The 22,176-nt window shown below is 41.3% G+C and overlaps 1 protein-coding gene and 1 long non-coding RNA gene across 12 annotated transcripts in view; one reads left to right on the top strand and one right to left on the bottom strand.

Annotated features, from left to right (window-relative positions):
- dmd (dystrophin) overlaps nt 1-22,176 on the bottom strand; it is a 298,892-nt gene that overhangs the window by 265,323 nt on the left and 11,393 nt on the right. The window contains exon 1 of one of the 7 annotated variants that reach the window (XM_086282551.1): nt 1,203-1,217. The exons of the other annotated variants lie outside the window; for them this stretch is intronic. The gene's annotated coding sequence lies outside the window, so the exon portion shown is untranslated. Of the gene's footprint in view, nt 1-1,202; nt 1,218-22,176 lie in introns of those variants that run through there. 7 annotated transcript variants of the gene reach the window in all.
- Nucleotides 1,023-21,380, top strand: LOC147302990 (uncharacterized). 5 transcript variants are annotated; one of them, XR_015127129.1, is made up of 4 exons: nt 1,023-1,856; nt 5,167-5,242; nt 7,294-8,976; nt 12,017-21,380. It is a non-coding gene; the product is annotated as an uncharacterized LOC147302990 (long non-coding RNA). The 5 variants fall into 5 exon arrangements; XR_015127126.1 differs by having other exon boundaries at nt 1,023-1,277; nt 5,167-8,976; XR_015127125.1 differs by having other exon boundaries at nt 5,167-8,976.

The following is a 22,176-nucleotide window of genomic DNA, read 5'->3' as shown; positions in this document are numbered from 1 at the left end:
TGTCATCTAGACATGTCAAGAGAGGTTTTATGGAGATGGCATCCTTGCGTTTTAGTGTCAAATAAATTTGGCAGTCATCGGCATAACAGTGAAATGAGATCCCATGCCTTCTAAGGATAGAACCCAGAGGCAGTAGATACAGAGAAAAGAGCAGTGGCCCTAAAATTGAGCCCTGTGGGACACCACATGACAGAGGAGCAGAAGACGATTCGTAACCGAGAAGGCTGACAGAGAAAGTTCTATCTGACAAATAAGACCTAAACCAATTGAGTGCAGTGCCACCAATACCCACTACATCATGTAATCGAGAAATTAAAATATTGTGGTCTACTGTGTCAAAGGCAGCAGTTAGGTCAAGCAAGACAAGAACAACATGGTTACCAGAATCACATGCCAGAAGGATGTCATTAAAAACCCTTAGTAATGCAGATTCTGTGCTGTGAAGGGTTTTAAAACCTATATCTCAGTATGTGTCATGGATATATGTTACTCGTGTATATTTAAGCCTGCCTTAACATGTACTTAAATATGATATCCCTATAATATGCCTGCACCTCTGAAATACCAAATATCCCTCATATATCATGAGTCCCTACAGTATTAAACTGGCTGCTCAGAGATTTAGAAATCGATTTAGCTCCAGTAAATACAAATAATAATTCTGCCCAGTATAATTTCAAATGTGCTCCTTTGGTGAAGAATCAAATCCATTTCAATCGTTATTTGTAAAGAAAAGCAGTCTCGAAGTCAGCTGAATTACCTCACATAAAGCCTAATCAAACAGGAGATTAACCCAGGGAAGTGGAGGTGGACGATACTATAGGCGAGACAAGACACACACACATGCGCACGCACGCACAGTTGAGTCTAGATGTCCTCCGTTGCTAAGGGTTTCCAGTTTGCACCCCATCCACATTTAATTAAATTACATATTATGAATCTGTGCTCCCGACAAACCCAACCACAACACATGTATGTCGTATTATAGTATTAACAGACCACTTAACAATAATCCCCAGCAAACACAAGGCATGCATGCGCAGATACGCAGACACATCATGCTGAGGAATGTCGTATCTCTCGGATACCACCGCCTGTTGTTACATAGAGTTTACTACTCAACAGCATGAAGACAGCGAGCAGCAAAAAACCCATCAAACTCTGCGGAATACCAATCTTTCATCAAGAAGCGTGCACAGTACCTAGCGTGCACCCAGTGCTCAGTTGACAGGCACGTCTGCTGGACTTCTTCAAATAAAACACGTTGCACCTAAACGGTAGGACGACACACCTTTAAGTGAGAATTTCCAACCTGCCTCACCCATCCCCGCGGAGCATCTTACCTGAGAACAACACATTTTAGCCCGTCGTCATCTTAGCAGCTGTTAATCCCGCTGAGGCAACCGGGTATGAGCCGCTATGTAGCTCAGCACAGGTGAAAGGCGGAGGTCCTCTTCAAATTTCCCAAACCGCTTAACCGAGCCTGTTATTATCCAGGTACCCGTGTAATCACCTCTGACGTAGGTGTGCCAGCATCTGCGTCTTTTTATTAGTAGTATTATTATTTTCTGTGCTGTTAAGCTTTGCAGGAGGACTACAGTGAAGAAGTGCGCGCTAGTGTATCCTGTCGATCAGCGACAGTCCCGGTGATTTACCCGTTCCTTGACAGCTTCCCCGTGTCACTAACAGTGGCCGAGACTCCTCCTCTCTCACCGTCTGGCGTGGTCCGGTATATAACGGAGTCTCTTTCTGCCTGCTTCTCTCTCTCTCTGCTCGTCGGAAGGTAGTTTTTCCTAGGAGAATGAGGCTAGGAAACTTCACCAAGTTGTACCACATAATGATGTAATGAGGTGAAGGTGAGTAAATTTCACCTGCAGACAACATTCCATGAGCATGCGTACTGTATGTAACATGTAAATCTGCGCCACCTGGCTAAATGCCATGTAAAAGTTGTGTATTCCCAAGGTTTCCTGTTTCTCAGTCAGCAGATGTTAGACAAAAAATATGAGAAATTACCACTTTATTCACCTCTTCCACTGGCATTTTGTGCGCACCCGAGGGTTTGTTAGCTGAATGGTCAACTGGTTGGTAGGCAGCTTACTGTCGTGATGGATGGTGTTAAGGTTTTGCTTAAAAGGACAGAGGCTTGCATTACCCTGTTTGTATTTTGACAGCTAACAGCTCTAATAATCAGCCACAGTTAGTTTTGATTTCTTCTTCACATTCTGTGAGGATGGGTGCGTACATGTCTTCAAACTATTTCAAAATCTCAAAATTAAGTAGTCAAATGCAAGGTGTTTGTTTGTTCTTTCACAGGCTGACCCTCTGCTCCCTAGACTCCTGATTCATGTGTTCACAGGTCTCTGTGACTTTGACTTTGACTCTTTCTGTGACCGGCCCGGCAGCTCTCTGCATTCTGAAACATCAGGGAGAGGAAAATTCCGCATGATGGATTTTGATATTGGGAGCTCTAAATGGGATGAAACTTGAAATGAGGTGCAACTGACACAGTGTTAGGTTATGCAATTGGGTGACCTGATCTCTGCACAGCCCTGAAAAGTGTATTTTTCTTCCCATGAATAGAATATTAGCTCATTTTGTGGGTCATCTGCTGCATGAGTAATTGGCTAAAGGGCTGAGGGTACAATGAACACATCCTAGACAGAGCAAGAGGAAGAAAAGCACAATTTGAAAACCTTTGAACTTTCAAGGAAAGATACACCAAAGGTTTTTATTTGGGGTTGTTTATGAGTTAGTCTCTGGCTTTAATGTTTACAGTTCATTATTCAGTAAAGTGTTTTCTAAATCAGATATATGGGATTACTGTTGGCTTTCTAAGAACTGAACAAGATGGGATCGAATCATTTTTTAAAATTTAGCCTGAAATTCTTTTCATGGATGATTTTCTTCACTTCCCATGACTGTCTGAGTAAATAAATGCACAATTAAATAAGTCAAAATGAATTAGAGCAGCTGCTGGAACAGACTGAGATCTATGTCAGTAAAACAAGAAAAACTTGCTTTAAATTTTTTGCTCCGTCCATTAAAATCAGCTTTCTTGGTATGTCCACTCACAGCTGTGAAAAGAATCTCTGAAGTCAGATTTGTTGCTCTCTATTCGGCTATGATAAATGCACTAATTCTTACATAGCACTTTTCTTCTGCTTTATTCACCCACTTCTATGTTTTTAAGTGATTTGTATCTACTATTCACACACATTCATCACAGAGCAACTTGGGGTTACTATCTTATTTTAAATGGAGACTGGAGTACCTGGGGATCGAACCACCAACCTTCCATTCAGTGACCTGCTCTACCTGCTGAGCACTCCATATGTGAATGTTTAAAAGTCATCATCTTTCCTCCTTCTATAATGCATTTTCTGACTGATATCACATATCATGTCCCATCAAAGTGAACCAGTTTGACATACAAACAGGACAAAACACTACTTTAATGCTTTTAAAGTGCAAAAATCTGCATAATTCAACATGAAAACAACAGGAAAAATGTCACGTTTTATTGTAGAGATTTTCAAATTACAGCCAGCAATTAACTACAATGCAGCCTCTGCATTACACACACACAATGGGTCTGAAATTAATGAATCAATGATGTGTTTAAAGTGCACACTTTCAGCTTTAATTCAAGGCTTCAACAAATATATTGCATTAACCTTTCAAAAATTACAGCTGCTCATTACACAGTGCCTCCGTGTTTACGAACATAAATAGCCCTTGACCATTGGCAGCCAGTGACCACAACAGATTTGCATTTGTCATTAAATGCTGATTTTCCTCCTTTGAGGTGCTTTGCCAGGCCTTTGATGCACTTGCTTTACTTTCTGATTGTTTTGTTTGTCATTTCGTTTTCAGCAAGTGAAAAATTATGTTCAGTTGAACTGAGGCCAGGTGACTGATCTGAGCTGTTTAGTAGATTCAGTTTTTTTTGCTTTATGAAGGTCTTGGGTTACTGTCAAGGTATGCTTGGGATGCTATCCATGTGTACTGTGATACACCAGTCCAGTCAGCACATGGCTGGATCAGGAATAAAGCACCGGTCTATATTCTTAATAACTAATCATAACCAAGCCTTCTGTTTATTTTTGCAATAATAAACCCCACCTGGATTCTTTTGATAGTCATACATCCCTGTGGTGGCCCCACCAGCCACCCTTCAGTGTTAGTATTTAGTTTGGTTCATTAAGTTTCACATATATATATATATATATATATATATATATATATATATATATATATATATATATATATATATATATATATATATATATGAATGACTTAACATTTCTGAAGTTATGTTACAGGCTGAAGTTTTATTAGGGTGAATTCACCTCTTGATCAACACCAGAGGAAAACAATTTGGAGCCCCTCCTGGACCACAGTGCATCTGTCATTATAAAATAATCAGTAGTCTTGGGCTACTATACAATGATCTGTTCATTAATGAATTAAATGAAAAACTGAATAATATATGTCAACCGTTTGGGAGGTTATAAATCATTTGAGTCACTTTTGCAGCACACCAACTCATCCTGTGAAGGAATCAAAGGTCTTCAGTGCTCTCCCCAAAAAATATTCACAACACCGTGGAGGGAGGACCTGTTCCAGTTCCTCTTCAGTGGTATAAATTTCTGACAAGTGGGGCTAAACTTTGTGGTCTTTGTCTTTTTCCTCCTACCTGGCAACTCCATATTCAACACGTTTTGTCCAGTATTTTGCCTCGCTAACCGCTCAGTCCAAGCTGTCCCCCAGACTCCTGAGTACTCCCAGGGACAATCTTAACATCCTCAGCTCTGCCACATCTAGTTCAGCCTCCTGTCTTTTTATCTGTTTAACATGGAAACAGTTTCACATTCTTAGAAAAGCGTTCACTACTATAGAGTTATAAAATCTGAAAAAACATCAGACATGTTAATCTATCTATCTATCTATCTATCTATCTATCTATCTATCTATCTATCTATCTATCTATCTATCTATCTATCTATCTATCTATCTATCTATCTATCTATCTATCTATCTATCTATCTATCTATCTATCGATAACAAACATTTACAAGATTGATTCAAATGCTAAAAAAAAAAGAAGACAGCAATTGTCAATTTTCCTGATCATAACACTTTTTGTTTTCAATTTAAAAACAGAAAGCAACATCAAGAGAGACAGAGGGATAAAGTAAACAAAGCAAGAGGAAAAAAGAGAACAAGAATGCCAAGAGTGGTAAGCCCGATGCATTGTGTCATCTTAGCTGACTCCTGGGTCTCACTCAAACATCCTTCCAGCTTCCTGTTTGGTCAGCTGGGGAATTGGGCTGGAGTCTAACAAGCTACATCCATACTTTATTACTGAATGGCTATTTGCCAAATCAGTTGTATGTCGCTGTCTCTAAATAATATCTGGTAACTGACTGCCCCCATACCTCCTGGAGTCTGACAAACAACTTCTTCACAAAATAGTGCATGTGGTGATCAGCTATGGATTGAGACAGAACTCAGCAGTAACAACCTCCAAAGAGCTTGGCTTGGTATGAAAACAGTGGCAGGGCTACAAACGAAAGGTAAAAGTAATATTACCTTAGAAGGGTTTACCTCTGACAAACATCTGGCAGACAGTCTTAACAGTTTTTACCTGCGTTTTGAAGATCTTGACTATTCTAGGCAGACCAGCACACTGAGGGAGAAGACCATCACTCCCCCATCATTTTGTATTGATGAGAGGGGGCTAATCTCTTTAGACACACTAAGAGTAAGAGTCCTGGACCTGACAACATCTGTGGACAGGTACTGAGAACTTGTGCTGATCAGCTGAGTGGGATTTTCACCATATTTTCTCACTTTCTTTAGAGCTACAGACGGTACCTAAGATTTGGAAACATGCTATCATTGTTCCAGTTGCTAATGATTTTAGGCCTGTGGCTCTGACTTCTTTAGTGATGAAGTCATTTGAGAAGATAATTAAGAAGGAGATTTTAATGCATGTTGAACACCATCTTGACCCCTTCCAGTTCGCCTGTAGAGCAGGGAGAGCTGTGGAGGACGCTGCTGTCACACTCCTGCATCTCTTGTATAAGCATCTTGAGGCCCCCCACACCCACGCAAGATTATTATTTGCTGACTTTTCATCGGCATTCAATACAATTCAACCCCTCTTACTTGCTGACAGGCTTTACAATCATTTCAAGCTTAACACTGGTCTGGTCGGCTGGGTGACAGACTTTCTGACTAATGGGTCACAATGTGTGAGGGTGAATCATGTGTTTTCTGATGTGCTCTCCTCCTCTACTGCATCACCCCAGCGTGCTGCCTCTCTCCCCTTCTGTTCTTTCTGTACACAAATGAGTGTTGCAGCAATTTCACGAACAGACACATCCTGAAGTTTGGTGATGACACAGTGATCGTCAGTCTTCTAGCGGGGGACGAGTCAGGCCATGGACAGGTTGTAGATGATTTTGTGGATTGGTGTGATGAGTCCTTCCTGGCACTAAATGTGTCAAAAACTAAAGACATGATTATTGATTTTAGGAAGTCCTCTTATAGCTCATCACCCACTATCATTAACCTTAACCCAATTTCCCTCAGGATGAATAAAGTATTATCAATCAATCATTAAAACTGCTGATATTGGGATCGTTGAGAGTTATAAATATCTAGGTGTGCTTGACCATAAAGAATCTCATGCTGGCCACTACTAAAAAAGTTCAACAAAGACTGTTCTTTTTAAGGAAAATGAGATCTTTTAATGTCTCATCCGAGATGTTGTCTTTGTTTTATAGACGTTTTATCGAATCTGCGATGTCTTTTTGTATCGCTGCCTGGTTTGGTAACCTGACGGTGAAGAATAAGAATCGATTCGGTCTTCTGGTAAAAACTGCTAACAAAATTTCAGGGCGCTGGCAAGAAGGACTTTTGGCTATTTACAATAAAAATGTGCTTATAAAGGTTCATTCTATTGTTAACTGTTTGAACCATCCACTTCACAGTGAGTTTGAGCTGTTGCCTTTAGTTGCCGTCGTTTTAGAGTACCTGTGAGGAAGACCAAAAGACTCCAGGTATCTTTTATCCCTACTGCATCCTGTCTCCTAAATAGCATATAACCGTCTGGGGATTTTCTATTACTATTATTGTCGTTTTATATTATTGTTTTGTTTACTTTTTTGTTTACCTTTATCCGGCTGCTAAACTAATTTCCCTTTTGGGAAAATAAAGAATTTGACATGAACAGCAGATTGAAGATTGGTGTAGTGACCTGTCCTGTATTTGCATACAACAAAGGTGTCTCACCACCTATCCCAAGACCCTCTTCTGGAGCTCTCTCTCCCGTTGTTTGATGCATGCTCAATCATCCAGGTAAGTAAATCCCAAAAGGTTGACTATGTTCATCTGGATGTAACATTTTGACCTCCCAGCCCATTGTTCATTCACTGGTGCTGGTTTCAGTCATCGTGCAAATGTACTGTTTATAAGATTTGGGAAACCTGCAGTCAGCTGAGACTGAAGAAGTCACCTGGATGAGTGACGAAACGTTTCTCCCACTGAAAACGCTACGTCCAGATGAACAGAATCAAGCAGCTTGAGTTATGTATCTATTCCTCTATTAAACTAGCCTTTTCCATCATAAAGTTTGTTGCCAAGAGTATTGTCACTGATTGTTTTATTGGCAAATGTGCATGACTGTCATTCATAATTCATGTCCACATGAAAACACATTTTCTGCCCTAAATCAGAAACATTTGGTTCTAGTAGAATTCAACCTTATGTGCTGTGGTCAAGCACATTTAAAATAAAGTATTAAAAATTAACATATTAACTCAAATACAGTTGGAATGTCAATTTTTCCTCTGTTTTCAAAGTGGCATTGGTACCCGTGTATAAAAAAAACAAAAGCTTAACAATTTAAAAGGTGTAAAAATAGGATACGAATACCACAGAAACAATAACTGAAGCAAAAGAATTAATGCGCAAAGATACAATGCCTCCCATCTTTTACTCTTAAACAAGGACAGTTTATAATAAGCAGCTGATATGCTACTACTGTTCTCTAATGTTAAGGCACTTTGAGTGCTATAAATTTCCTCTGTTCAGTAAAGATAGAAAGTTTCTGTGTATTTACAACAACATTGGTACTACTGTGGCTTGTACAACATTACTCCTATAAGATGGAGTTGTGGTCAAGCTTCTTTAGAAAAAGCACACGTCTTTATTGAATGTTACTTTGACATGTACAGCTCACCTAACCACTGTTGTAGGCCAGGCACAGGCCCTCAAGCAAGGGAATTCCCCAATAGCAGCAGCCTTTACACTATAATGTGGCACATAAGCAACAATTGTGCTGCAGTAGCTCAAGGACCATAACAAAGAGCCCAGAATTCACCCAGGCACTAAATATCCAAAATCCTAATCCTGTCAAGAAAATATAGAAACAAGTATAATTGTATGTAGTTGCAATATTGCAGCTAATAGCTAAGAGTTGAGTTAAAACATTTCTTTGTGTGTGTAGTTGTGCTTTACTTGCCCCCCTGACTGTGTTCAAATGATCCCCCAGAACAAATAGGAGGATCATGATTTCATTCTGAGTGTGGCTGCTTTACTAAATTCACTCTTGCCAAACCTGAAAGTACAAAACAAAAATACTACAACACAGTGCATCATCCCCAGCATGTGAATGAGCCTGCCTTAATGACAGAAAGCTTTGAGTAGGCGTGTTCTCAGCCACGAAACATATGTCTTTATTTACAGTGATCACGAGCATCATTAGCCATAGCCATTAGTCAGCAACCAAGATCCCTGCAGGGAAGGGCAGGGATCTTGGTTGTGGTTGAGGTTTGTGATTGGTTTGACGATGACTTCCTGTTGTGTGAAATTGCATGTGTGTGTTTGTGTCTCTGTGTTGGCAGGGGAAACGGATAGGAACACAGCCGGACCAGCTGGCTGCAAATCTCTGCAATCTGCTGCTTAGTTAAGCTGGCACACACACACACACACACACACACACACACACACACACACACACACACACACACACACACACACACACACACACACACACACAGACAAATGCATGCATTGGATAAATACTTAATTATATTCACTTATGTACTAAACAACAGTTAAAAATAACATTTAATAAAAAGGCCAGTCCATAAATGACCACAGATGAGTGACTAACAGCAGAAATGAAGTGATTTGTGTAATTTGGCATTGACAGCCACTGTACACACTAGCTCTTGATCCACTAGTGAAACCAGTCTCTGCAGAAAAGCAAAGTCATTTGCTGGTTATTAAAATAATTTATTACAACTCTCAATATTCTCTTAATTAAAATTCACTTATCGCAGTTGGGGACTTGAGAGCTGGACTATTAAGGAGAGCTCCACTGAATGCATGTAAAGGAATATGTGCATATGTAAATATCCAAGCATTTGTGTGTGTGTGTATGAGTGAGTGTGTATACAGCCGCCCATGTGCCCAAACATGGCGTTTAATCACCAGTTTTCTTGATTAAGCAATACTGTGGGGTAATTCGTTTAAAAAAATATTATATCCGCCATGAGGCAGCCGAAGCGTCTGGACTTCTTTAAGTTGCTTGAAGACGTTTCACCTCTCATCTGAGAAGCTTCTTCAGTTCTAAGGTCAAATGGTGGAGAGTCCCAGATTTAAACCCCGTCGGAGTTTCCCCCCACAGAGGGACAAAAGGACCCCCTGATGATCCTCTACCTAATCACATGAGCCAAAGCGTGAAAGCGGGCGTGGGTCCCAATCAGCCAGGGTTTCGGGTGAGCTCATTATGAAACCTAGTCCCGCCCTATCATGTGATTTCCTGAGGTCAGATGGCCCAGGATGTGAGTGGGCGTTAAGGCGTCTGGGAAGGGATCTCAAAACTGGATTATAGATGGCGTTGGTGTCGTAAACCCCCACCTCTGTTCAAAGATGGTCGGTCACAGTGGACATAGATGCTTCTTTCACTCCTCTTTCAAACCATCTGTCCTCTCTGTCCAAACTGTGAACGTTGGCATCCTCGAAAGAGTGACCTTTGACCTTTAGATGCAGATGGACTGCTGAGTCTTGTCCTGTGGAGGTGGCTCTTCTGTGTTGTGCCATGCGCTTGTGAAGTGGCTGTTTGGTCTCTCCGATGTAGAGGTCTGAGCATTCCTCGCTGCACTGTACAGCATACACCACATTGTTAAGTTCGTGTTTAGGAGTTTTGTATGCTGTACATCTATAATCCAGTTTTGAGATCCCTCCCCAGACGCCTTAACGGCCACTCACATCCTGGGCCATCTGACCTCAGGAAATCGCATGATAAGGTGGGGCCAGGTTTCACAATGAGCTCACCCGAAACCCTGGCTGATTGGGACCCACACCCGCTTTCACGCTTTGGCTCATGTGATTAGGTAAAGGATCATCAGGGGGTCCTTTTGTCCCTCTGTGGGGGGAAACTCCCACTAGGTTTATATCTGGGACTCTCCACCATTTGACCTTAGAACTGAAGAAGCTTCTCATCCGAGAAGCTTCTTCAGTTCACGATGACCTGGATGACTGAGAACCTTCACAGACATATTTCACTCTGAATTTGTGCTTTAAAGCAACAATGTTTCATACACCCTTCAAGTTCCCAAACAAAACATTGTGACTGGTCTCTGAGCAAATAACAATCACCGTTTCAAATAATGTTGTGCCATAGAATTTTATTCCACATAAAGGTCATAAAAAGCTTAAACAGGGTTTGTTAGATATAATGATTCAACACAGAGCAGAAACAGCTAGAATCCACAGGGCTTGCCTGGGACGTGTGCATCACTGTAGTTGTGTCAGGTCCACCTGTCTTCAAGCTGGCTTGGAGCCTTTGGTGAAGCAAATGGGTTTTCGAGGATTTGAGTGCCTACAGTAATCTATCTCAGCTACAGTTGCTGTGGTATCTGCATTGTTATGCTGCCAGTGGCAAATAAATGTATGCATCTTTCCCACAGAGTGATCCCATGAAGGGTGGAGTCATTAGCTTAATGAGCAGCGCTCACTTCTGTAGCTGGGAAGTTGTAATTAACTGTTGTAATTATAATAAGAGGAAGAGCACGTGCGAGAGAGATGTTCCCTAAAATGCAAGAGAAAAGATTTAAGAAATTAAAATCTTTTGCTGTTGTTTTAAGTGCACTGAATTTTATAGCTTTTTCGTCCAGCTGCTTAGGCTGCTGCCCCCACGACCCAGCCCAGAATAAGCAGCAGAAAATGGATGGATGGAAGTTTGTCAGACCAGCTGTGATATAATCTGATCTGGTGGGTTTGTTCATGACTTTTACAATCCTTGTCACGGCCCTGGATCTTTAACCCAGTGTTTTGTGCTTTTCGTCTTTCAAGGTCTGTTTATTATCAAAGATCTTCAGTTTGATTCTCAGTTTGCTTATTGTTTAGATTATAGTCTCATTTCTCATTAGCCTCGGTGTGTTTGTGTGTTTTTAAAACCTTGGTTTATTGAGTCCTTTGTCATGTTGTACCTGTCTGTTTCATTGCATTGTTTCCTATAATCTTGGATTTTATTTCTTGTACTTCCGTACTCCTTGTGGCTTGGTATTTGGATTTATGTTCAGAACTCTTTCATCTGCCATTTTAAAGTTTGAACAACTGGGTCCTGAGCCTGCAGAGAACATCCAGAACCGCTTGAGTCTTAGCTCAAGTTTAACTTCCTGGGCAAGTGAAAACTGAGCTGCTTGTAGTTCCTGACCTGTAGACTTCGAGTCCAGGCTGTCCTATTACTCTTCAACTTGCCTTGAGGCAACTGTTTTTGTGATTTGGCACTATATAAATAAAATTACATTGAAATTGAATTAAACTCAGTCCCCTGAAGGACTCCTCTGCCAGTGTCGAGGCCAGCCCACCAAGGGGCTGCACTGCTGGCCCCTTCCTCAGGGGTCTTGACTCCTAGACCAATGCTAGCTGTCAGCCTAGCCCCCTGAAATGTCCCATCTCCTTTGACACGGGTCTCCTCCCACACCCCCTGCAGGCCCCCTTCTTCGGCGATGCCGACTACCTCCTTGGCAGGACTGCTCCCCCTCTGCTGCTGGTCTTCTGGGTGGCCCCCAGAAGAGGCCCATTTCCTCTGTGGTACTCCACGCTGGCCCCCTTAACCATCTCCTCTATTGGTCTTCAGGCTGGCCACCAGATCTATCCCTTAGCCGAGGTTCTTCTTCGAGTCGACCCCCTGACCTATCCTTTACAGGCCTCAGGATTGGGCCACTTCCAGAGATGTTGTCCCAGGTGTTTGGAAATATTAGCCTCCCTGTGAATCTGCATTTGGGTCCTCATTCACCCCCAACACGATGAGTAAAAGAAACCCTACAGGTAAGTCAGTTGTGGCTTTTCTTTACTTATTAAAAGCCTTTTCCCTCCAAAAGCACCAGCTGTGATTCCTCTAGAGAACAAGCAATTAACCTGTCTAATTTTCATGTGACAGCCTCAAATCAAGTGAACTGCGCTGTGTTAATTTTCACCATACTGCATTTCTGGGGGACCATGTGGAAAACATTAACTCACTCCTCTGTTTCAGGGTGATAGATGGAATTATCAGTTAAGGAATAGGCCACTAGAAATCTTCCTCTGTGATTTAATTAGTTTAATAAGCATGTAGCTTTATAGAGTATCTACTAAATTATAGTGGAAATTAAGTTTCTTTTTGCATAGTGATTGCTAATAGATTCTGAATTTTAAAATTAAGAATGCATCAAATGTTGGCAGGTTGCCTTAGACCAGTATTATTTTAACCAAATCTGAAGAGGTGCTGCACACAGCAGTCACACATACTGTTCTTTACAGGGTGGGCCATTTATATGGATACTCCGTAATAACATGGGAATGGTTGGTGATATTAAAGTCCTGTTTGTGGCACATTAGTATATGTGAGGGGGCAAACTCCTCAAGATGGGTGGTGACCATGGTGCTCATTTAGGAGTCGGCCAGCTTGGGCCATGTGACACATCAAACTTATTGGTAATGTCACAAGAAAAACAATGGTGTGCTTGGTTTCAACGTAACTTTATTTCCAGTGAACTCTCCTGTTCCGGCTCATTTGTCAACAAATCAGCATTCGGCAGACTGTTTCCAGCAATGTGCAGTTAGGATCTTCCAGGACTTCACTGGAACACGTCTGGGGTGGGAGACATTTGGTTTAATTTGTCACAGAAGGGTTAATGTACACTTTCACCCTGAACTCACCCTGTAAGCTGGTAAATAACTGAAAGTGGTTGAGAACATGTTTCGCCTGTAAGCTAAGTCAGGTAAGAATCAGTCTCTCCAGCACCTTCAGACATCAACTGGTCTGAAGGGGTGGCTTTCTTTGATGTCACTAACCATGACAGTCTTCCACAGCACTGGTACCTAACTGTGATGCAGTTACAACCACACACAGTGGTAATATCAGTGTTACAATAGACTCATACATAACACTAAACACTACACATAGTTTTCTTTCTTTAAATGTAGGATTTAATTTACAATAAAGAGTTGGTTTTGGTTTAGAATTAATTTACTTACACGATCACATAATACTGTATTCTAAGATAAGTGCATACATTTTAGTTTACGCTGTTATGCGCATGATTTAATCTTTTTTTTGTTTCCTTGGTTGATGAGCTAAGAGATGAAAAAGGGGCAAAGCAAGCCTATATGGAGACCTGCAAATTGGGTCATGTCATGAATCGGGATCGTGGGGGTTTGATTTAGGTTGTTGTGTGTTCTACCACTTTATGTCTCTTTGTGGGATGATCAGCTACTATTTCCCCTCATTTAGGAAGGTCTTTGAGTTAGTAGTATTGTTTGTTGCCAACTTTTGAGTAGAGTTCTGTTATACTTTGACCTCTTTTATGGGCCCAAGATTTTGATTTTTGTATAATTTAACCAAGTTTGTTTTTTTGGCTAAAGATAAAAGTCCCCCCCCTTGATCCGAAGGGCCAGCTCTGTTCTGGGATGCCCTCTGGACCCAGTGGAGGTGGTGAGTGACAGGAGAATGGCGGCTAAGCTGTCATCACTGTTGGACAACATCTCCCACCCCATGCAGCAGACTGTGACAGCACTGAGCAGCTCCTTCAGTGGGAGACTGCGGCACCCACGGTGTGGGACGGAGAGATTTCGCAGGTCTTTCCTCCCCACGGCTGTCAGACTCCATAATAAAGACTTTAACTGATCAAGCACACACATCCATACATATGCAATAACACTAAGTGCAATACTTTTCTGGCATCGTTATATTTTTACTCAGAATACAAATGCTATATACAACTATTTTTATCTTATTGTATATTTTATTCTACTGTATATATTATTTTATTCTATTCTGTACAGTTGTGTACTGTATTTATTCTTATTGTATTCTAATTTTTGCCTCATAACTTTTGCACTGTCCACTTCCTGCCGTGACAAAACAAATTTCCCACGTGTGGGACTAATAAAGGTTATCTTATCTTATCTTATCTTATCTTTTGGACTTTAACCTGCGCCTGACTTCCTTCACATTAACCTTGCATCAGGATGCCAGACAGCTAGGCAGCGAAGGACTGATGGAATCAGGGTCTGCAGCTTTGCCTGGGCGTAGTTCCATCAGCCGCCTCCTCACCTGGCCGTCACAGTCACGTGTCAAGAAAGGTGAATCTGAAAGGAGGATGTGGGTGGGGTGCTTACCCGAGCCCAACACGTATGAAGGGACATGTACTGTTGGTTTGTTTGATGGCTGAGGTGTTGAGATTGTGTTGTGTGAGGAGGTTCAAAAAGGGCCCAGTGCTGAACCTGCTGAAAAACAAATTCAGCTCAGTGGCTTTATCCAGCCCATTTGCTAGTGCTGATGTCTTTGAGTTTGGCGATCAATCAGCGTAATCCTCATCTATGTTTGATGTTCAGCTGGAGATTGGTCTCAGCCACTCCGTATCTTTACACTAAGCCAAGCCTTCAGTTCACACTGTATACTTCTCAACTCATCCATTTTCCCAGGCCTGAAGATTTTTCATTGAGGAGGGCGACCAGTGACCTTGTGATCCAGAGTGATGTCATCCCATGAGGACACAGAGCATGTCTCAGTGTGGTGTGAATGTAGTCCTGCAGGGCCTCACTGGCGTCCTCACTTCACCTCCTCCAAGACTTGGTGGCAACACTGACACTATGGCTCAGCAACTGTCACTGTACTTAAAGAAAATAAACTTCCTCAAATAGCATATTTTATACATTGTTGTTGTTCCCCGTTTCTCCTTTCAGTGTTATGTTGAAAAAGTCAAATTAAGTTGAAAAACCCTCCCTCTCTGATTCAAAGACATGGAAGAGCAAGAGGTTTTGGACACTAATTATAAACCAAGGCTAAAACAGGAGCAAGCTACTGCTCCACTGAGCTCAGGGTTATACCCAGATGCTGGGGAAAAATTAGCATAGTCACACACACACACACACACACACACACACACACACACACACACACACACACACACACACACACACACACACACACACACACACACACACGCACACACAGCCTCAAAGTGATTAGACCTGCCCTGGATGTGAACAGCAATTACCTGCAATCAGAGCTCTGTCCCTCTTCTCCCTATCTCATTCGTTGCTCTTTCATCTGTGTGTTAGTCTTTCACTTTTTTCTTCTATTATTTTTAAAGGGATCCCCGGGTGTTACCAAGGTAGATTAATGCGCTAGATAGTTTATGTCTAGCTTAGTGTCAGAGTTTTCTGTGCTACAACAGTGGCTCTCTTTTTATTTAGCAGTTATACTGGAATTTTATTGAAGCAGAACAGAACTTAAGGGTGCATAGGCAGGAAGGTGGAGGAGAGTCCTGAAGCAAGACATATCACTGATATCACTCACCAATTCTTAGCACAAGTATCACAAATTTCTTTTTTTGCCTCACAATGTTGTGGCATGCTGCTTGGGATGGCTATAGCTCAGTAAGTAGAGTTAAGTTTGTTGGTTCGATACTTGGCTGCACCAGTCTGCATCCCATAGTGTCCTTGGAAACATACTGAACCCTGAGTTGTGGGCTTAAATAAAAGTGCTTGTATTAATGGGTGAATGAGGCAAGCTGAGTGCTCAAGTCAAAAAGCGTTAAAACAAAATAAGTCCATTTAACATTTAGAATAATAATAATAATACATTTTATTTATAGGCACATTTAAAGACCCTCAAGGTCACCTTATATTAGTACAGCAAAAATAAGAACATATACACAATTAAATAAAGTAAACAAATAAAATAACAACTATAAAACTAATAGACTAATGAAGAGAATAAATTCCGAACAGATGGGTTTTGAGACGTGATTTAAAAGAAAGAGACTTTATAGTCCAACGATCTGGTGGAAGTGCATGCAAAGGTCCCATGGCAGTCAGTTGAGCAGATGGAACGGGTAAAAGCGAAGGTGAAGAGGAGCAGAGTGGACTGGAGGGTGAGTGTGTACGGAGAAGATCAGATAAGATGGATCAGATGGAGGAGCAAGGTTACGAAGGGCTTTAAAAGTGACAATGAGGAACTTGAAATTGATACATAAACTGGAAGCCAGTGGAGCAGTTTAAGAAAAGGTGTTATACATTCAGACATCTGGGTCAGGATATAATAACAGAAGCTGAATTCCAAACTAATGGAAGTTTATGGAGAGATTTATGGTAAAGGTACCTGGAGGTTTGACAATATGGCATGATGCAGAGAACAAAGTACAAGTGTCTCCTTCAGCAGACTGAAGAACAGTAGTGTAGAAAGCAGATTTAGAAATAGCTTCATTATAATGTTGTACATGTCCTTATGTGCAAGTCGAGTTTCCCTAAAGAGACATTCCAGGCGGCTGCTTTAATCTTCATGTTAATGATTCGTGCTCCATTGCTTCTGACTTTCTTAATCTTCTAGAATCTTAATTTTACTCAAATCCTTTAAAAATCCGCTGAAAACGCATCTATTCAGACATTTGGGTAATGTTTCTGGATTTTGTGATGTTTTACTTGATTCAGGTTTATGTGACCATGTTTTTTAATACCTTTGTAAAGCACATTGTGACATGTTCTGGTCTTAAAAAGCACTAAATAAACGTTATATTACTATCTTACTTGCCAGTTGTTACACATAGATTTCAGGTTAATATGGAGGAACAGTTTGTAATAAAGCAAACTTTTGGATAAATCCTGCGCTCCACTTAAGGATTAGTTATCAAGACATGGTTCTTATTTACACTTCTCTCATTTCTGAACTGCCACAATTTCAAAGCCGAGCTCATACCATACTTGTCACGGTCCTGGGTCTTATGACCCAGTGTTTTGAGTTTCAGTTCTTTTGATGTTCATAGTGTATGTTTAAGCTTATCAGGTTTCCTAAGTTTATTTGTTATCATGCCTAAGTGTTTCTAGTTCTTATTATTTCCCCCTCGTGTTCCAACTATGTTAAATCTCCCTTGCCCTTCGTGTGTTTCATGTCTGTTGTCTTATGTTGTTATGTCTGCCTCTCATGTTCCTGTTTCATTTTGGAGAGATCTCGTGTTTTTATATTATGGATTATGTTTTGAGTCCTTTGTGGTACTGTTTCGTGTTTCCCTAGATCTCAGTTATGGTTATCTTAGGTTTTGCTCTTTGGCTTCGTCATATGGCTTCCCTGTGTTCCATGTTATGTCCACTGTGATGGTTTTGTACCATATTTCAGGTTCCTATATTCTGTCTCCCCAGTTGCTGTTAAGTTTGCATGTTTAGAATTCAGTCAGTGTGTTTCCTGTTTTACTTTGAAGGTCCATGTCTCATGTGAGTGTTTCTAGTTTTGCTTCCCTTGCCTCGTCCTGCTTTATTACCCTCAGCTGTTCCTCCATGTGTTCCCACTTCCCCTAATCACCTCCTGTGTATTTAAGTCCTCTGTTTTCAGTGTGTGATTGTCAGGTCGTCTGTTGTCCACGCCATGTTTCCCATGCCATGCTTCCAAGTTTCTTGCCTAGGTTTTTCTTATTGCTTGTTTAGATTCCCCAGTTTAGGTTTGTGTTAATTTTGCTTCAGTTTGCCTTGCCCTTTGTTTATACCTCTTCTACTAGCCTTATTAAACGGCTCGCCTTTTGTTAACATTTCAAGTTCTGTTCCTTGGCGTCTGCGTTTTGGGTCCTTTTTCAATTCATACAGTCTGCCCTCGCCAGACTGTGACAATACTGTTTTGTTAGTATAATTATTGCTTCCTCATTTTTTGAGGGGCAAATTTGGCTGTGCATTGTAGAATGCTGTTCATTAATGAGATGAACTAGTTTATACACGTATGAATTATAAATTAGCCCCATTTGGATATGGCCCAGTCTGTGGCTGCGAGAGCTGTGCTTGATGTGTGGATTCTGCCTCTGCTACATTCGTGGCAACAGATTGCAGTTCCACAGGGTTCGGTGCTGAGACCAGATCTTTTTTTAACATTATAAATTATTCCCTTATGTAATAATATTAATAAACACTTTGCTATGCAGATGATACCTATCTTTATTTACTCATTATGTCTAACCAGACACTTATTTGAGATAGCATTGCCTTGGCTCCCAGCAACACTGAGGAATCTTGGAGTCATTTTTAGTCGTCCTTCAGTGTGCACATTAAACACATGAGAAGGATGGACTTCATTCACACTGCTAAAAATTGTGATACTGAAAAGCTTGTTCATGCGTTTATTACTTCTAGGCTGGACTATTTTTCATTTCCATGTGGTCACTTTCAAAGCTCCCTGAAAAGCCCTCAGTATCAGTCAGAGTACTAACTGGGACAGGATGACAGACTAGATTTCCCTGATATTACCTTTTTCTTTATTTGCTCGCAATTAAATTCAGAATTAGTCCTTCTCGTATTTAAAATCTTGAACTATCATACCCCCATCCTTAAAGACCTTTTAGTACCTTATTATCTTAACACAGTACTTTACTCTAAGGCTGCAGGGTGAGATTGCAGGTTCCCAGAGTTTTCAGTATAATGGGAGGTAGAGCCTTCAGCTACCAGCCCCTCTACTATGAAGCCAGCTCCCAGTCTGGAGATACTCTCTCTCTACTTTTAGGCTTCTTTCTGTTAAAGCTTATATTCAGGGCTTTATCAGGTAACTGAACTCATCCTGTAATGCTGCATTAGGAAGTGTCTGTTGGGGGGACTTCCCATGATGCACTGAGTGTTTCTTCTTCAGTTACCTCTTTTCACTCTGTGTTGATTCACTACTGTATTAAATCATTAGCAATAATTAACCCTGGGCTCGTTCTCCTATAGTTTGTCTTTTATCCTTTGTTTCTCGGTTCTCTTTCCTCTCACCTCCAACCGGTCACAGCAGATGGCTGCCTCTCCCTGAGCCTGGTTTTGCCACAAGTTTCTTCTTGTGAAAAGGGAATTTACTGCTAATTGTGCCAATATTTAATGCTGAAAATGATCATGTCTTTATTTGTACTTGATATTGAAATGAAGAGACGGTGCCTGTGTTTAGAAATATAGTTAAAACTAACTATCTATGAGAACTGTGCTCACATACCATTTTCCCCATTTAGGAAACCTGACCCTTAAAAAACTACATTTCCGCGAAAATGACGTCACTTCCGGTTTCGGGCAGGTCATGGCGGACATGCGAAAGTTCGCGCTGATGGATGTAGGAAGTGTTACGAACAGCTGATCGGATCGGCAAAGCGTGTTTCTGGAATATTATGTTTTTGTCGCTGCAAGCGCTTTTTATGCAGTTTTTGCAAAGCTGTATGTGGAAGGAAACTGTGACCGAGGACAAGCTGATGGCATAAGATGCAAGTACAACTCCTCCGGTTTCATATGCAAAACAAATTATTGCGCTAGCTTATGTGGTTGCAGAGCTACCGGGATTTAAAAATAGTTACGCAAAACAGAGCGTGCTGCTCTGACCGGCTTTAAAGGGTTAATGTAGACACTGCACATGTAACCTTGGCTCTGCATACGATCCCGGGTGTGTTTGTGGTAGCATTGGTTACATTCATTACAGTAGTGCAAATCTTCTTAAAGCCTAATGTCACAAATCATTGGTTTGTTTTATGTAGTTTGGTTATACTTACCATTGTGTGTTACTTTGTGCAGGTCCTATATGTGAAACAGGTATGTGGGAAGGGCTGCCCCAGTACTTCCTGTTTATATAGGATATTATGTCATTGATCATGTCAGTTGGGTGTAACCAAATGAAGGTCTGTAAAATTGTTTACTTCCTTTAAAATAACCTCATGAGTGGGATTTTGTGAAGAGATTGACTTTTCGTTTAGTTGGGTGAATGAGTTTGTTAAGTGGAAGAATGATTTTATTCCTGTTTCTTTGTCTAGACTGTGTTATTTAGTCTACCCTCTATTCTCAATGGTAGAGATTAATGAGTTTCAGCTGTGGGCAGAATTATGTATAAAGCAGATGAGATTTTAACTGGCAGGCTCTTATGTTTTGTGAAACAAATGTTGAAAGGTGACGCCAGAAAAATAAAGGACCCTTAAAAGAAACTCCAACAGTCTGCTGATGCTTTCTTCCTATCACTTGCTGCTTACGTTTTGCTACCTCACACACTTAAAAAGTGAAGAGCAAAAGAAAAATCAGAGTATTTGGCCTCTAGGATCCTTTTAACACAACACATGTTTAGTGAGTGACACTATCTGCTTACCAGCTCAGAGACCCACATAACATTCATAGTCCTTCACTGTTTCCCATGTTTAGCAGTGATTACAAAACTCATTCTTCATCGCCCTCCCATCAGCTCACGCACCATCTCTAGACCTCTGAGCCCCTCCATTTAAGGAGCTGCGGGGGAAAATGACTCATCTCTTCCTGTCTGGTCTTTCAACCTTTGCCACAACAGGCCTGAATTTATTCTTCATCTAAAATCTTCTTGTGGTCCCTTCTGACAAATCTTGGGCTTAATCGCTTCCTTTTTTCTAATCTTCACTCATTCATCCATCTTTCACTCCTTTCTACATCCTTTCATCCATTCTCCTTTGCCTCTTTCACTTACTCTCTTTTCCCCCTCACTGGTTTATTTTCAAAACCATCTCTCCCATTTCATCTTTGCTTTCATCTCCCTTGTGACACAATTTTAAGGAGCTAAAAATAAAAACATTGCTGATGTGAGATGAAATGTGAGGAACTGAGAGGGATTAGAAGTGTTTGGTTTGTATCTGACACCACTGTGCAAAAAAGGGAGGACATAATAGTAAAATAGAAATGAAAATAGAGAGTAATGAAGACACCACAATATAAGATGAGAGAGAATACACAGCAAACAGTAGAGACCGAAAGCTAGATTAAAAAGCGTCTATCTGAATCTGAATCAGCTCAGCTGTCTCAGACGTCTAATCTGAGGAGCTGTGAGAGCACATACAGAGAGAACCGTCCTCAGTCAGCTAATACATACACTCAACAAAAATATAAACGCAACACCTTTGTTTTTGCTCCCATTCCCCATGGGATGGACGTAGAGACCTAAAATTCATTCCAGATACACAATATAACCATCCCTCCCAAACAGTGGTCACAAATCAGTCCAAATGTGTGGTAGTGGGCACATCTGCTATATTGAGATAATCCATCCCACCACACAGGTGTGCCACATCAGGATGCTGATCTGACATCATGAGTAGTGCACAGGTGTACCTCAGACTGCCCACAACAAAAGGCCACCCTGGAATGTGCAGTTTTTTGCGCTATTGGGGGTCTGGGGACCCAGAACCGGTCAGTATCTGGTGTGACCACCATTTGCCTCATGCAGTGCAACACATCGTCGCATGGAGTCTATCAGATTGTCAATTGTGGCCTGTGGAATGTTGGTCCACTCCACTTCAATGGCTGTGCGAGGTTGTTGGATATTCGTGGGAACTGGTACACGCTGTCGTATACGCCGGTCAAGCACATCCCGAACATGCTCAATGGGTGACATGTCCGGTGAGTATGCTGGCCATGCAAGAACTGGGACATTCTCAGCTGCCATCTGCCCTGAACAATGTGAACCATGATTCATCCGTGAAGCGCACACCTCTCCAACGTGCCAGACGCCATCGAATGTGAGCATTTGCCCACACAAGTCTGTTACGGCGACGAGCTGGAGTCAGGTCAAGACCCCGATGAGGACGACGGGCATGCAGTTGAGCGTCCCTGAGACGGTTTCTGACAGTTTGTGCAGAAATTGTTTGGTTGTGCAAACCAATTGTT

The sequence above is a fragment of the Aulonocara sp. 'chitande type north' Nkhata Bay genome, linkage group LG23, assembly GCF_057382095.1.
Source record: "Aulonocara sp. 'chitande type north' Nkhata Bay isolate Kocher_YH1m ecotype deep benthic linkage group LG23, A_spYH_male_GT1.1, whole genome shotgun sequence".
NCBI lineage: Eukaryota > Metazoa > Chordata > Actinopteri > Cichliformes > Cichlidae > Aulonocara > Aulonocara sp. 'chitande type north' Nkhata Bay.
Note: the sequence above shows the minus strand (reverse complement) of the source record. Positions and strands in the feature narration are given on the sequence as shown.